Here is a 15737-nt window from a genome sequence, read left to right as displayed (position 1 = left end):
CATCTCGACAATATTCCTACAGGTAGACATATAGCAATTACACCTCCAGTAAGAAAAAGAAAAGAGGTCACTACCAAACAACACGGACAGTAAGAGAATGACAAAGAAACAATCAACAAGTGTCAGATATGGCAGCAAAAGGGAACCCCAGGACTCGCAGAGAACGGAAGATCAACACCAAAAACCCAGGGGCACCCTTTAGAGGCAACAATGGAGCAGCACCCAGAAAAGAAAAATGACGCAAAAATCAGATCCCTAACCCTCTAAAACAAAAGAGAATACAAGGAGTTTCAACCTAAGTACCAGCATTTCTTCATACAAACAACAAAGATAAAAGGACGGTAACTATCAAAAAACAAGAGCACATAGGAATCACCAAAGAAAGTTTCAGCCTTTTTCAAAGAAGTTCAACAAAATCGAAACTTTGCACAAAAGGAAAGCATGCAAGGATGAAAGTGATGAGAATGACGACAAATAAAGCATGTAAAAAGAGAAGTGCTCCGAGGGTTACCTGAAACTGTAGATCAATCTCGGACAAGATCCTCCGTACTAGTCGGTGATGATGTGTCCGACTTGTGGGTGGTGGCCGGAGCCGCCGTGTCCGATTTGTTAGACTTGTCGGTGATGCTGATCCTTCGTCACTGGAGGGTGGTGGTACCTGCAAGGGACTCCGATGCTTAAGTTAGCAAGGGTATTAAGTAGGTTTTTAGTAGAATCAGAGTATGAGTTATACCTGGGTGCTTCAGTGTATTTATAATGATGAGGAGTGACCTTTCTGAAGATAAGATAGTTATCTTATCTTATCTTTTGGTGAGGTCATCTTATCCTCAAGGGAACTGCCCTTATCTCTGTAGGTGGTGCACGAATTGTAAATCACACTTTTCACAACTCGTACCACTAACCAGCAAGTGCACTGGGTCGTCCAAGTAATACATTACGTGAGTAAAGGTTGATCCCACGGAGATTGTTGGCTTGAAGCAATCTATGGTTATCTTGTAAATCTTAGTCAGGAGATTAAAAATAAAAATTACTTTTGTTTATGAAAACTAAATAACATGAAATAAAGGTTACTTGTTATGCAGTAGTGGAAAACAGATTGAGATTTTGGAGATGCTCTGTCTTCTGTATCTCTATTTTCTTACTGTCTTCTTCTTCACGCATGCAGATCTCCTTCCATGGCAAGCTGTATGTTGGTGGATCACCGTTGTCAATGGCTACCATTCATCCTCTCATTGAAAATGGTCTAAATACGATGTCACCACATGGCTAATCATATGTCGGTTCTCACTCATGTTGGAATAGAATCAATTGATTCTTTTGCATCTGTCACTATGCCCAACACTCGCGAGTTTGAAGCACGTCACAGTTATCCCTTCCGAGATCCTACTCGGAATAGCACAGAAAAGGTTTAGACTTTCCGGATCTCAGGAATGGCCGCCAATAATTCTAGCCTATACCATGAAGATTCTAATCATGAACCAGGAGGCTAAGAGATACACACTCAAGCTGGTGCAGATAGAACGGAGGTGGTTGTCAGGCACACGTTCATAGGTGAGAATGATGATGAGTGTCACGGATCATCACATTCATCAGGGTGAAGTGCGAGTGAATATCTTAGAATAGAAACAAGCGTGATTGAATGAAAAACAGTAGTAATTGCTTTAATTCATCGAAACACAGCAGAGCTCCTCACCCCCAATCATGGGGTTCAGAGACTCATGCCATCAGAAATACAATGTGAAACGTGTAAAAATGTTATGAGATACATAATAAATCTCTAAAAGTTGTTTAAATACTAAACTAGTACCCTAGGTTTACAGAAAATGAGTAAACTACGATAGATAGTGCAGAAATCCACTTCCGGGGCCCACTTGGTGTGTGCTGGGGCTGAGACTTGAGCTTTACACGTGCCTAGGCTGTTTCTGGAGGTAAACGCCAGGTTGTAGCCTGTTTTGGGTGTTTAACTCCAACTTGTAACCTGTTTCTGGCGTTTAACGCCAGAATGTAACATGGAACTGGCGTTGAACACCCGTTTACGTCGTTTCCAACGCAATTAAGAGCGTGCCATTTGGGTCTCTGTAGCTCCAGAAAATCCATCTCGAGTGCAGGGAGGTCAGAATCCAACAGCATCTGTAGTCCTTTTTCAGCCTCTGAATCAGATTTTGCTTAGGTCCCTCAATTTCAGCCAGAAAATACCTGAAATCACAGAAAAATACACAAACTCATAGTAAAGTCCAAAAATGTGAATTTTGAATAAAAAATAATAAGAATATAGTAAAAACTTAACTAAATCATACTAAAAACTACCTAAAAGCAATGCCAAAAAGCGTATAAATTATCCGCTCATCACAACACTAAACTTAAATTGTTGCTTATCCCCAAGCAACTGAAAATCAAATAGGATAAAAAGAAGAGAATATACCATAAACTCCAAAATATCAATGAAACTTAGCTCCAATTAAATGAGCGGGACTAGTAGCTTTTTGCCTCTGAACAGTTTTGGCATCTCACTTTATCCCTTGAAGTTCAGAATGATTGGCATCTATAGGAACTCAGAATTCAGATAGTGTTATTGATTTTCCTAGTTCAGTATATTGATTCTTGAACACAGCTACTTTATGAGTCTTGGCCGTGGCCCTAAGCACTTTGTTTTCCAGTATTACCACCGAATACATAAATGCCACAGACACATAATTGGGTGAACCTTTTTAGATTGTGACTCAGCTTTGCTAAAGTCTCCAATTAGAGGTGTCCAGGGTTCTTAATCACACACTGTTTTTGCTTTGGACCTCGACTTTAACCGCTCAGTCTCAAGCTTTTAACTTGACACCTTCACGCAACAAGCACATGGTTAGGGACAGCTTGGTTTAGCCACTTAGGCCAGAATTTTCTTCCTTTGGGCCCTCCTATCCACTGATTCTCAAAGCCTTGGATCCTTTTTATTACCCTTGCCTTTTGGTTTTAAGGGCTATTGGCTTTTTCTGCTTGCTTTTTCTTTTTCTTTCTCTCTCTTTTTTTTTTTCAAGCCTTGTTTATTCACTGCTTTTTCTTGCTTCAAGAATCAATTTTATGATTTTTCAAATGATCAAATAATATTTCTCCGTTTTCATTATTCTTCAAAAGACATATGTACTGTTCATGCATTCATTCAGAGAACAAAAAGTATTGTCACCACATCAAAATAATTAAACTAATTTCAAGGATGAATTCGAAATCATGTACTTCTTGTTCTTTTGTAATTAAGGTGATGGATTCATAGGACATTCATAACTTTAAGGCATAGACTCTAATCTTTATTTATTATTTAATAGAAATAATGTAAAATAGGCATGAAAAGCAGACAATTAGTAATAAAAGAAAGGACATTAAAGATATAAAGACAGATGACTCTAATTCTAATACTTATGTACTTTTAAAATAGATAAAAGGTTTTCACAGAGTTAGGACTCAACAACCTTTATTTTGGAAGGTAGATGCCTCTTTAGTCTGTGGGGTGCTTGGTCCTTCAAGAGATAGCTTCTGGCGCTTTAGTTCCTTAAGTTTGCGCCCTTGCTCTTCTTGTTCCCTAAGCAGTATGCAGAGCATGCTGTTTTAATTTTGCTGTTCTTCCTTCAGTTGATCCATAGCTTCTTGTAACTTGGTGATAGATGCTTCTAGGTGTCCCCAGTATTCAAATTGAGGAATTTCCGGGAGGAACTCCTGTTCTCTCCTCTTGATGGGGTCGTCCTGCACTTGTCCTTCTATTGACTTTTTGGTGATTGGTTGCTCAACTGGGATATACTCATCTACTCCTATTTTTACCCCAGCATCTTTACATAGCAGAGAGATTAAGCTTGGATAAGCCAATTTGGCATCTTTGGAGTTCTTGTTTGCAATTGTGTAAAGGTCACAAGAAATTAGCTGATGAACTTCCACTTCTTTTTCCAACATAATGCAATGAATCATCACTGCTCTTATGATGGTGACTTCAGAGCGGTTGCTAGTGGGCAGTATAGAACACCCAATGAAGTCCAGCCAGCCTCTGGCGACTAGTTTGAGATCTCCTCTCTTGAGTTGGTTTGGGATACCCGTTGTGTTGGTTGTCTATTTGGCTCCAGGGAGGCGTATGTCCTCTAGAATTTTGTCCAAGCTCTTGTTTGGTCTCATCATTCTCCTATTAAAGGAGTCCGGGTCATCTTGCAGTTGAGGCAGCTTGAGGATCTCCCTTATTTTGTCAGGGTGGGTGTGAACAATCTTCCCTCTAACCAGAGTTCGATAGTCATAGAATGCGGTTCCAGCTATTCTCTGCCTGTCTGTCTGCCACAGATTAGAGTAGAATTCCTGAACCATGTTTCTTCCCACCTTTGTCTCAGGATTAGCTATGATTTCCCAGCTCCTGTTTCAAATTTGCTCTTGGATCTTTGGATATTCGTCTTCTTTCAAATCGAATTTAACTTCCGGGATCACTGACCTTAGACCCATTATTTTGTAGTAATGGTCTGAATGTTCTTTGGTTAAGAACTTCCCTTGATTCCAAAGTGGTTTTGGAATATTCTCTTTCTTGCCTCTTGAGGTGGTTTGTTTTCCCTTAGGAGCCATGATCTTGGTGGGTATTGGCTTAGTGATCATGGATAAACACACCAAACTTAGAGGTTTGCTTGTCCTCAAGCAAAAAAAAGGAAAAGAGAGGGATAGAGGGAGAGCCAAGTTCGAATTGTGGAGGAGAGGGGGGCCAAACGAGGATTTAAAGGGAAGGGGGTGGGTTTTCGAAAATTTTTGAAAAAGATATGATAGAAAATGTGATTTGGAAAAAATAAGTATGATAGGGAAAGATGTAATTTAAAATTAAAAAGATATGTAAGATATTTGAAAAAGATAGATTTATTTTTTTAAAAATATTGTGAAGATTTGAAAAAGATATTGATGAGTTTGAAAAAAATTTGAAAAAGATAGATTTGTTTTGAGAAAGATTTGAGAAGAGGTTGAAGAAGAATTGAGAAAGATTTAATTTTAGGATTAAGATATTTTTAAAATTTTTGGAAAAAAGTTTGAACAATGAAAATATGGGAACATGTTTATGCAAGAAAAATGGATTGAAATATGAAATTTTGAAAAAAATTCAAGTTAGGAACAAAAACTTCCTCCCCTCCACAATCCTGGCGTTAAACGCCCAACTACTGCTTGTTTTGGGCGTTTAACGCCCATCTGTAGCCTCTTTTGGGCGTTTAACGCCCAGCTGTTGCTTTTGGCTGGCGTTAAACGCCAGAAATCTTTCGTCACTGGGCGTTTTTCTGAACGCCCAGGATGCTGCAAGTATGGCGTTAAACGCCCAGAATGGTACCCATTCTGGCATTTAATGCCCATAAAGGTATCATTACTGGTGTTAAACGCCTAGTAGATGCTTCTTTTGGGCGTTTAACGCCCAAATATACCTCTTATTGGCGTTTTTTTGCCAGTGAGCTCCTTTTCCCTGTTTTGTATTCTGAATCCTTCTGCACCCCTGTGAACTTATGCAATTGATTCTTTACCTTGAAGATTATTTATATTAAACTTGTATAATTAAAAATAAATAGAAAAAAAGTTTTGCCAATGGCTGGGTTGCCTCCCAGCAAGCGCTTCTTTATTGTCTTTAGCTGGACCTTGCTGAGCTTTTAATCTAACCTCAGCCTTGAGCACTCTTGCTCAACATTGCCTTCAAGATAATACTTGATTCCCTGTCCATTAACAATGAAATTCTTATTAGAATCAATGTCTTGAAGCTCTACAAAGCCATATGGTGACACATTTGTAATCACATATGGTCCCCTCCACCGGGATTTCAGTTCCCGGGGAATAGCCTGAGCCTAGAGTTAAACAACAGAACCTTCTGTCCTAGTTCAAACACTCTAGATGACAGCTTTCTATCATGCCACTTTTTTGCTTTCTCTTTGTAAAGCTTGGCATTTTTGAAAGCCGTGAGTCTGAATTCCTCTAGCTCATTCAGCTGGAGTAATCTTTTTCTCCAGCTAATTTGGCATCAAAGTTTAGGAATCTGGTTGCCCAGTAGGCCTTATGCTCCAGTTCCACGGGCAGATGACAGGCCTTACCATACACAAGCTGGTATGGAGAGGTCCCTATAGGAGTCTTGAATGCTGTTCTGTAAGCCCACAGAGCATCATCTAAGCTTCTCGCCCAATCCTTTCTACGGGTACTTACAGTCCATTCGAGGATTCTTTTTAGTTCTCTATTAGAGACTTCAGCTTGTTCATTTGTCTGTGGATGATATGGAGTTGCCACCTTGTGGCTAATTCCATACCGGACCATAGCAGAGTAAAGCTGTTTGTTGAAGAAGTGAGTGCCCCCATCACTGATTAGTGCTCTAGGGACACCAAATCTGCTGAAGATATGTTTCTGGAGGAACTTCAGCACTGTCTTAGTATCATTAGTGGGTGTGGCAACGGCCTCTACCCATTTGGATACATAGTCGACTGCCACCAGAATATAAGTGTTTGAGTATGATGGTGGGAAAGGCCCCATGAAGTCGATACCCCATACATCAAACAACTCAATCTCCAAGATTCCTTGTTGAGGCATGGCGTAACCATGAGGCAGATTACCAGCTCTCTGGCAACTATCAAAGTTACGTACAAACTCTCGAGAATCTCTATAGAGGGTAGGCCAGTAGAAGCCACATTGGAGGACCTTGGTGGCTGTTCGCTCACCTCCGAAATGGCCTCCATATTGTGACCCATGGCAATGCCATAAGATCTTCTGTGCTTCTTCTCTAGGCACACACCTATGGATTATTCCGTCTGCACATATCTTAAAGAGATAGGGTTCATCCCACAAGTAGTACTTTGCATCAGTAATTAATTTTTTCTTTTGTTGCCTGCTGTACTACTTAGGTATGAATCTTGCAGCTTTATAGTTTACAATGTCTGCAAACCATGGTGTTTCCTGAATGGCAAACAAATGCTCATCCGGAAAGGTTTCAGAGATCTCAATAGAGGGAAAGGACGCCCCTTCTACTGGTTCTATCCAGGATAGATGATCAGCCACTTGGTTTTCTGTCCCTTTTCTGATAAACCACTATTTTAGAAGCAACACTAATAAACCACTATTTTATGGTTTATATTGTGTTTAATTGTGTGGTTTTATCATGATCTTTATCCACTTATTCATTAAATTAGCATGCATTTATATTCCCTTCCTAAAGTTATTACATGATTGAAAATTTGCTTCCTAGATACTTTTAATTATATATTTTAATTCTTCTTTATTCCATTCAATGTCGTGATCTGTGTGTTAAGTGTTTCAGGCTTTATAGGGCACGAATGAGTTGGAGATTGGAAAGGAAGCTTGCAAAAAATAGAAGGAACACAAGAAATTAAGGAGATGACCAGCGAGAAGTGACGCGGCCGCATGGCTCAAGCGACCGCGCGAAAGAGAGGAAATCGCAGTGACGCGGCCGCATGGATGATGCGACCGCGCGGCATGGAATAGCACGACTGACGCGGAGGCATGGACGACGCGTCCGCGTGGAGAAGTAAAACGCCGAATGACGCGATCGCGTGACGTGCGCGATCTGCATAATCTGCAGAATCACTGGGGGCGATTTCGGGCCCTATTTTGACCCAGTTTTTGGCTCAGAAAAGCAGACTAGAGCCAGAGAACATGCAGAAACCAACAACAACATTCATTCTAGATAGTTTTAGTTTTTCAGATCTAGTTTTCCTCTCCTCTAGGTTTTTTTTCTCTCTACACATTCATAGTTCTTAGGATTTATTATTTCATTGATTTTTGCATTGGGATTTGAGAAGAGTTATTACCTCATCAAGAATTCGTCATTCTAATTCGTTTTCTTTACTTGGCTTTACTCTTCCATGTCCTTTAATTTATTTCAATCTTACTGTTGGATTATTTGAGAATTTATTAATACAAGACTTATTTTTATTTTTAATTAATTCCTTTGAGTTTTATTTTTCATGTCTTCCTTTATTTCTCTTTCCTATGTTATGAATTCCACATTCACAATGAGCGAGTAATTCCCTAACTTGATGGGGAGTTGATTGAAAGGAATCCTTGAGTTGGAGTGCTCAAGGGAGAAATTGTAATTGGGTTTATTTTTGCATTGCTCTCTAATCACTAACGCTATTCCTTCCAAGTAAGCGGACTGGGACTTGTGAATAGAAACAGCATTCCAACTTGTTTGACTTTCCCTTACCTAGTAAGGGATAGCTAAACAGAACAACCCCCAATTATCAATTAATCTTGAAAGTATTGCAACAAGAATAGGGCTTCCAACTAATCTACTCCCAGTCAAGGCTTTTATTTAAATTACATTAATTCTCTGATTTAATTTCCTGTCATTCAACTCAAATCTTTTTTGAAAACCATCTGATTAATAAAATAGCACACTTTCCTGCAACTCGTTGGGAGACGACTTGGGATTCATACTCCCAGTATTTTGACTTTAATTTCTGTGACACCCTTTTTAAATTGATAAGCGGATTTTTGTTTGGTTGAGAACTATACTTGCAACGCATATCTTATAACAATTCTTAACTCGCCAATTTCTGCCACCATCAATTTTTGGCACCGTTGCCGGGGAGTTGCAATAGAGTGCTAAAGTTATTGATTGGATTTTATTTATTTGCATTTTATTTTATTTTGCTACTATGAACTGCTTGTTTCTTTCGCTAGATGACGCATTCACTTCCTGATCCAAGCATGCCAGTATTCGATCCTGAGATTGAAAGAACTATTTCACAAATAAGGCAAGCTCGGCATCGGTTAGTCCTCTCTGAGGGCGGATCTGAAACGTCATTTGAGGAAGAAACCAGCCCCCGTTCTACTGATTCGGTTGATTTACGTATAGGTGACATGGCAGCACCTAGGAGAGTTACTATCCAGGAGGCTGGAGCCCCTAATTTTACAATGCAACCGTTTCAAGCGCATCATCCAGCGATGGCTACAGACTTTGAAATAAAGACCGCACTGCTCAATTTGATGCCCAAGTTTCATGGCTTACCTGCTCAAGAGCCTATCAAACACCTGAGAGATTTTCAAGCAGCCTGTTCTACTGTCAGGCGTGATGGTGCAGATGAAACTTCAATTTTACTGAAAGCCTTCCCATTTTATCTTGAGGGAAAGGCAAGAGAGTGGGACTACACTCAACCCGCTGCAACTGTATCCAACTGGGATACACTCAGAAGAGAATTTTTGGAAAAGTTCTTTCCAGCTGAAGTTACTGATAAACTGAGGAAAGACATTTCCATGATTGTTCAGGATGATTCTGAAACTCTCTATGAGTACTGGGAGCGCTTCAATAATCTTCTGGAAGCTTTCCCCCACCATATGATTGACAAGATAGTGTTACTCGGCTACGTCACACAGGGCATGAAGCCCCAAGATAAGACCACATTGGAAAGTGCTAGCAATGGGTCTATGAAAAAGTACAAGACCACTAATGAGGCAGGGCAGTTGATCAGCGACTTAGCTGAATCTACTAGGAATCACAGGCAGAAATAAGGCCGTGCAAAAGCCGTTGCAGAAGTATCCTCTAGCAAAAAGTTGCTGCTTTAACTCAGAGTATCTGTGAAATGACCAACTTGCTGAAGCAGATGCAATTGAACCAACAACAAGTTCAGCAAGCTCAACCTTCTCCTCCACAGCAAAACCAATAGTTAGTCCACAAAGAGTTTGTAGAGTCTGTGCAGATTATAGCCATTTTACTGATGAGTGTCCGCAGCTCCAGCAGGAAGACAACACCGTGGCAGCCACTCATAACTTCTATGACCGCCTCAACCAAGGGTACAATCAAAGTGGTAATTACAACCATAGATGGCAAGACAATTCTAACCAGAATTGGAGGGACAATAACAACAGAGGAGGCAGAGATAATCAGGGAAATTAGAGGTGGAATAATAAGAACAACAGGAAGTAGAACCAGTACCAGCCTTACAGAGCACCTCACTTGAGGCAATCCCAAGGACCACAGATACCCAACAGCAGACCTCTCAAATTACCTATCGTTCTTCTTCTGCAAATGGTGACTTACTACACTCTATTGATCGGAGACAACAGACCATAGAAATAACATTAATGCCATCTGAATGGTCTGAACGTTACTTTGCAAGCTCTTGTCTCCCAGATTGGATCAATGAATAACTCCAATAACCAACCTTTGAGCTCCAGTGGAATTCCCTCTCAACCATTACCCAATCCCAAGGGTGGTATTAATGCCATCACCCTAAGGTCCGAAACCACACTGCAGGAGAGGAAACAGGAGGAGCCAAGCCCACAGAACACACCTCAGCTGAAGAGGTAGTGGAAATAGAAGATGTGAAGAGGAAGATGACATACAGGACATAGCTGAAAAAAAAGAAGTTCAACCACAGGAGGAAGCATCAAAAGGCACAGACACTGCAGAAGACACCACTCCTATTCCATTTCCACGACTTGAAAGGAAGCCTAGGAAGCAGCTGGAACCTGATCCAAAATGGTAGAGATATTTAAAAAGGTTGAGGTAACCGTTCCTCTATTTGATGTTATTCAACAGGTACCTAAGTATGCAAAGTTCTAAAAGATTTATGTATACATAAGGACAAAATTAATGAATTAGAAACTATTCCTTTAGGGAGTTCTATATCTGCTTTAATGGGTGGTTTACTTGAAAAGTGTAGTGACCCAGGTCCTTGTATGGTTAATTGTACTATTGGTGGTGTAGTATTTTCTGATTGCATGTGTGATTTAGGAGCATATGTGAGTATAATGCCTTTGTCTATATATGATATTTTGAGGCTTCCCCCCTTAAAAGGTCGGCAGCTCATTCTGTGTTAGCATATAAAAGCATTATTACACTGATTTTTATATCCTGGAAATGCCCCAAAATAACTCAGACACGCCATCATCAATCCTACTCGGAAGGCCATTCTTGAAAACCTCAAAGTTTAAATTAGATGCTTTTTCAGGAACATACTCTTTTGAAATAGATGGCCAAATAGTGATCTTCAATCTGAATGGAGTTATGAAGCATCCTCCGGAGGATCACTCTATCCTCAAGTGTGACATTATAGATGAAACCGTAGCTGAAGTCCATCAGGAGGAATTTGAAGAGAAGCACACAGGACAAGGTCCAAGTGTGGGGACATTCTCAGAGGACAATGACAGTGCTTTGCCATTGTTACCAGCTCCAGACAACCCAGAGCCTGACCATGATCAGAAGTTAGAATTAAAACCCCTTCCTCCACACCTCAATATGCTTACCTTGAAGACGGGCAGAGGTTTCCAGTTATCATTGCAAGGGAACTTTACTTTCTCAACAAGAAGAGCAGTTACTTAGTGTGCTGAGGAGGCACAAGAAGGCAATTGGTTGGAGTTTGGCAGACATAGTAGGCATTAACCATCAAGTCTGTGAGCATAGAATATTTTTAGAAGTGGGAGCAAGACCTGTCCGTCAACCCCAGAGAAGACTGAATCCCACTATCTTAGAGGTTGTCAAAAAGGAGGTGACCAGACTACTAGAGGCAGATATCATCTATCCCATCTCAGACAGTGATGGGTGAGCCCAGTACAAGTGGTGCCAAAAGAGTCTGGAGTCACTACAGTAAAGAATGAGCATGGAGAGCTCCTGACAACCAGAGTTCAGAATCCTGGAGGGTCTGCATTGACCTACAGACGCCTCAACCAAGCAACCCCGCAAGGATCACTATCCTCTTCCTTCATTGATCAAATGCTGGATCGCCTGTCAAGTAAACCACATTATTGTTTTTAAGATGGGTATACAGGTTATTTCCAAATTCATATAGCTCATGAGGATCAGGAAAAGACCACTTTTACATGTCTTTTTGGGACTTATGCTTACAAGAGAATGTCCTTTGCTTATGCAATGCACCAGCTACTTTTCAGAGGTGCATAATGAGTCTTTTCTCTAATCTTATTGAGGACTATATGGAGATTTTTATGGATGATTTTAGTGTATATGGAGATTCCTTTAGCCTTTGCTTAGATGGATTATCTAGAGTATTAGATAGATGTGTCAGTAACAAACCTTGTATTAAATTTGAGAAATGTCACTTTATGGTAAAACAAAGTATTGTACTAGGACATGTTGTGTCTAATACTGGCATTTCTGTAGATCCAGCAAAGGTGGATGTCATTTCTAATTTACCTTACCCCTCTTCTATGAGGGAAGTCCGTTTATTTCTTGGCCATGCAGGTTTTTACAGGAGATTCATTAAGGACTTCAGTAAGGTAGCACTTCCCTTATCCAGACTACTGCAGAAAGATATTGAGTTTAAGTTCAATGAAAATTACAAACAAGCATTTGATAAGCTGAAGACCGCCCTGACTCAAGCTCCAATTGTGAGAGGACCAGACTGGAGACAACCATTTGAAATAATGTGTGATGCTTCCAACCATGCCGTAGGAGCAGCATTGGCTCAACGTGAAGGTAAGGATCCTTTTGTTATTGCTTATACGTCTAAAACTTTAGATGCCGCTCAGTCTAATTACACTACCACTGAGAAAGAGCTTCTTGCTATTGTTTTTGCTCTGGATAAATTCCGAGCCTATTTACTTGGTACTAAAGTAGTAGTGTGTTCAGACCACGCAGCTTTAAAGTATTTATTAGCTAAAAAGGAATCCAAACCAAGGCTTATACGTTGGATACTGCTATTACAAGAATTTGATTTGGAAATTAAGGATAGAAGTGGTAACCAGAATCTAGTGGCAGATCACTTGAGTCGCCTTAAGCACATTACAGATGACCCCCACTCCTATAGCTGATAATTTCCCATTTGATAACCTGCAGGCAGTATCTGAGATAGTCCCTTAGTATGCACCTGTAGCTAATTATCTAGTTAGCCGCACCTTTCCTCCAAACTTTTCTAAGCATCAAAGAGACAAGTTGAAAAGCGAGTCTAAATATATATTGGGATGACCATATTTTGGAGATGTGGCGCTGACAGGTAATAGACGGTGTGTGCCTCAATCAGAATTCCATGTCATCTTATGGCCTGTTCATATTCTAGTAGGACATTTGGCCCTCAAAGGCTGCCGAAATCTAGACTGTGGATTCTGGTGGCTCCTTTAGAGACGCTGCTGAATTTTGTTTAGATCTTGTTCCATGCCAGAAATTTGGTAATATATCCAGGAGGGATGAGATGCCTCAACAAATTATGCCTTTTCTGTGAAATTTTTTATGTTTGGGCATTGGACTTCATGGGTCCATTTCCAAATTCTAAATGGTTATTTTTTTATATAATTGTTAGCTGTAGATTACGTTTCCAATTTGGGTGAAGCAATTTTCTACCCCGCACTGATGATGCTAACACTGTTGTTTCGACTTTGTGAGAAACCCATATTATTTGTCGCTTTGGTCACCATGAGCAATTGTGAGCGATTCAAGGCACCCATTTTTTGGTAACAGGAGACTAACAGGATTAATGAAGAAACATGTGGATATATTCATAAAGTTGCAACAGCCTACCACCCTCAGACTAATGGGCAAGCCGAGGTGGTCAAACAGAGAGATAAAGCGTATCTTGCAGAAGAAGTCAAACCTCATAGAAGAGACTGGAGCACCAGGCTACAAGATTCACTTTGGGCTGTACAGAACCGCATACAAAAACACCCATTAGGATGAGTCCTTTCCGCTTAGTTTATGGAAAGGCTTGTCATCTCCCTGTTGAAGTAGAGCACAAACGCCTTTTGGGCAGTAAAGGAGTGCAACATGGGAAATTGAGGAAGCCGAGTTGAAAGAAAATTGCACTACAAGAATTGGAAAGCCTTCGCCTGGAAGCTTATGAGAACTCAAGACTATACAAGGGAAGATGATAGCTGCACATGATCAGTGGCTCAGGAGGAAAGATGTTCCAACCTGGGGATTTAATCCTCCTTTACAAATCTCGACTGAGGCTCATGCCAGTGCAAGTTGAGAATCAGATGGGAAGGTTCCATACAGGAGTAGAGAAGGCCGAACCGTTACGGAGTTTATCACCTAAGCCATCCTTCAAGCTCTGAACTTATCAAGGTTTAATGGACTCGTTTAAAGCTGTACCTGGCGAAGCAGCTGATAGAAAACAAGGAGCTCAGATCTTCCTCTTGGAGATCCCCACATAGCCGAAGACTGAGCTAAGTGGAGCGTCCAACTTACGGACGTTAAAGCAAGTGCTAGGTGGGTAGAACCAACTCACCAATGGTAATTGTATCATTCTTTTTCTTTACTTTTATATTTCTTATTCAATAACTCTTCTCTTTTTAGTACATTTCGTGCTGATCTGCATTTGCTACTTTTTATTTAAAAAAAAAGTTCCGCGACGCGACCGCATCATTGACACGTCTGCGTCGCAAGGAGATAGGAGAAAATAATAAACAACCAGAGAGTCACGCAGGAGGCATGGCTGGAGGTGTGCCAATGGCACAAATCATCCCACGCGACCGCGTCGCTGATGCGTCCGCGTCGAATGGGAATATTAGCCTCCCACGCGACTGCATGCTCCACGTGGCCACGTGACCTGGATTTCGACGTACAAGGGGTGCACAACCGAAAAGTTGTGCTAGAGTGGTGCTGGATTGGTGCTTAGCGCATAATCCTTCCACGCGGCTGCGTGAGCGACGCGACGGCGTCATATCCTTCTAAAAGCCCACTCACGGCGATCACATGCCCCCACGCAATTCGCGTCACCCAATTTTGGGCACTAATATGATTTTAAACAGAGAGTTGTGCGAGTGCGAGGCTGCCCTCCTGCGCATTAGCCTAAAAAACGGGTCACGTGACGGCGCGTGACCGGCGCGACTGCGTCAATCAGTTTCAATGCAGTTGCGCGATCCGCGTGCCTCACGCGACGCGTCGCTTGCACGCCAATTTTCCTATTTCCATTATCTTTTTTTCTTTTTCTTCCCTAAATCCTATTTTCTCTTTTCCTCCTTATTTCTTCCCCCCTTTTCTTTTTTCTTTTTTTTTTTTCCCACACTTTCTCTCTCACCCCCATTAACAAGGTTTTTTTTTTTTTCTCTTCCCTCTTACTTTTTTTTCTTCTTATTTTTTTATAAAGTTCTTCTTTCTTTTCGTTTTTACCTCATTATCATATTTTCCTTTTCTTTTTTTCCTTTTATTTTGCTGTTACTAAAACTCTTATCGTGAGTCATTATTTCTCATTATATGCTTGTGGATTGTTATAAATTTGTTTGACATTATATATTACTTTTTCAAGGGATGCTTGCATGTTCAAATTCATGCTTTCAATAACCATCATGCATGCTATGTGTTGTGAAAAGGCCCATATAGCATTAAGCATTTTTTCTACTTTATTCTACTTTTCAATGCTTGCTTTTCACAAAACCCTTTTTATTTTATTTATTATATAATTATTATTACAAATAAATTGTTAGCTTGAAAGACTTGGTAATCTAACTTGGACATGAATGCTTGATCTATGCTACTCATTTGCCTTTGCCTGCATGCCAATAAACCCCTTGCATTTAATTGTCCCACATGCACTTGCTATATTTTCATTGATGAACTTTTCACATGTAGTCATGACCATGTGTTAACGTCGTTCTTCTTTATTGTGCATTGATTTACCACTTTTCCCGCCCTCTTCCTTGCTCTATCTCTTTGAATTTAATTTACTTTCTCTTTCCTTTTCAGGATGGCCACCAAGAAAGGAAAGGAGAAAGCTACTCCTAAACAACCAGCAAGAAGAGGAACCAAGAGAGCATTAGTGCAGAACCCTCTTCAACTGCAGTAAAGCCCTCAACAAAGAAATCTAAAA

General features: G+C 40.5%; 1 non-coding gene across 1 annotated transcript; it reads right to left on the bottom strand.

The window, feature by feature from the left end:
• Positions 1-9213: 9213 nt before the first annotated feature.
• LOC112753545 (small nucleolar RNA R71) lies at positions 9214-9321 on the bottom strand. The gene has a single exon (XR_003177929.1). It is a non-coding gene; the product is annotated as a small nucleolar RNA R71 (small nucleolar RNA).
• Between the last annotated feature and the right edge of the window lie 6416 nt (positions 9322-15737).

Source organism: Arachis hypogaea, chromosome 15, assembly GCF_003086295.3.
Source record: "Arachis hypogaea cultivar Tifrunner chromosome 15, arahy.Tifrunner.gnm2.J5K5, whole genome shotgun sequence".
NCBI lineage: Eukaryota > Viridiplantae > Streptophyta > Magnoliopsida > Fabales > Fabaceae > Arachis > Arachis hypogaea.
The sequence above is the reverse complement of the archived record's forward strand: the minus strand, read 5'-3'. Positions and strand labels throughout refer to the sequence as shown.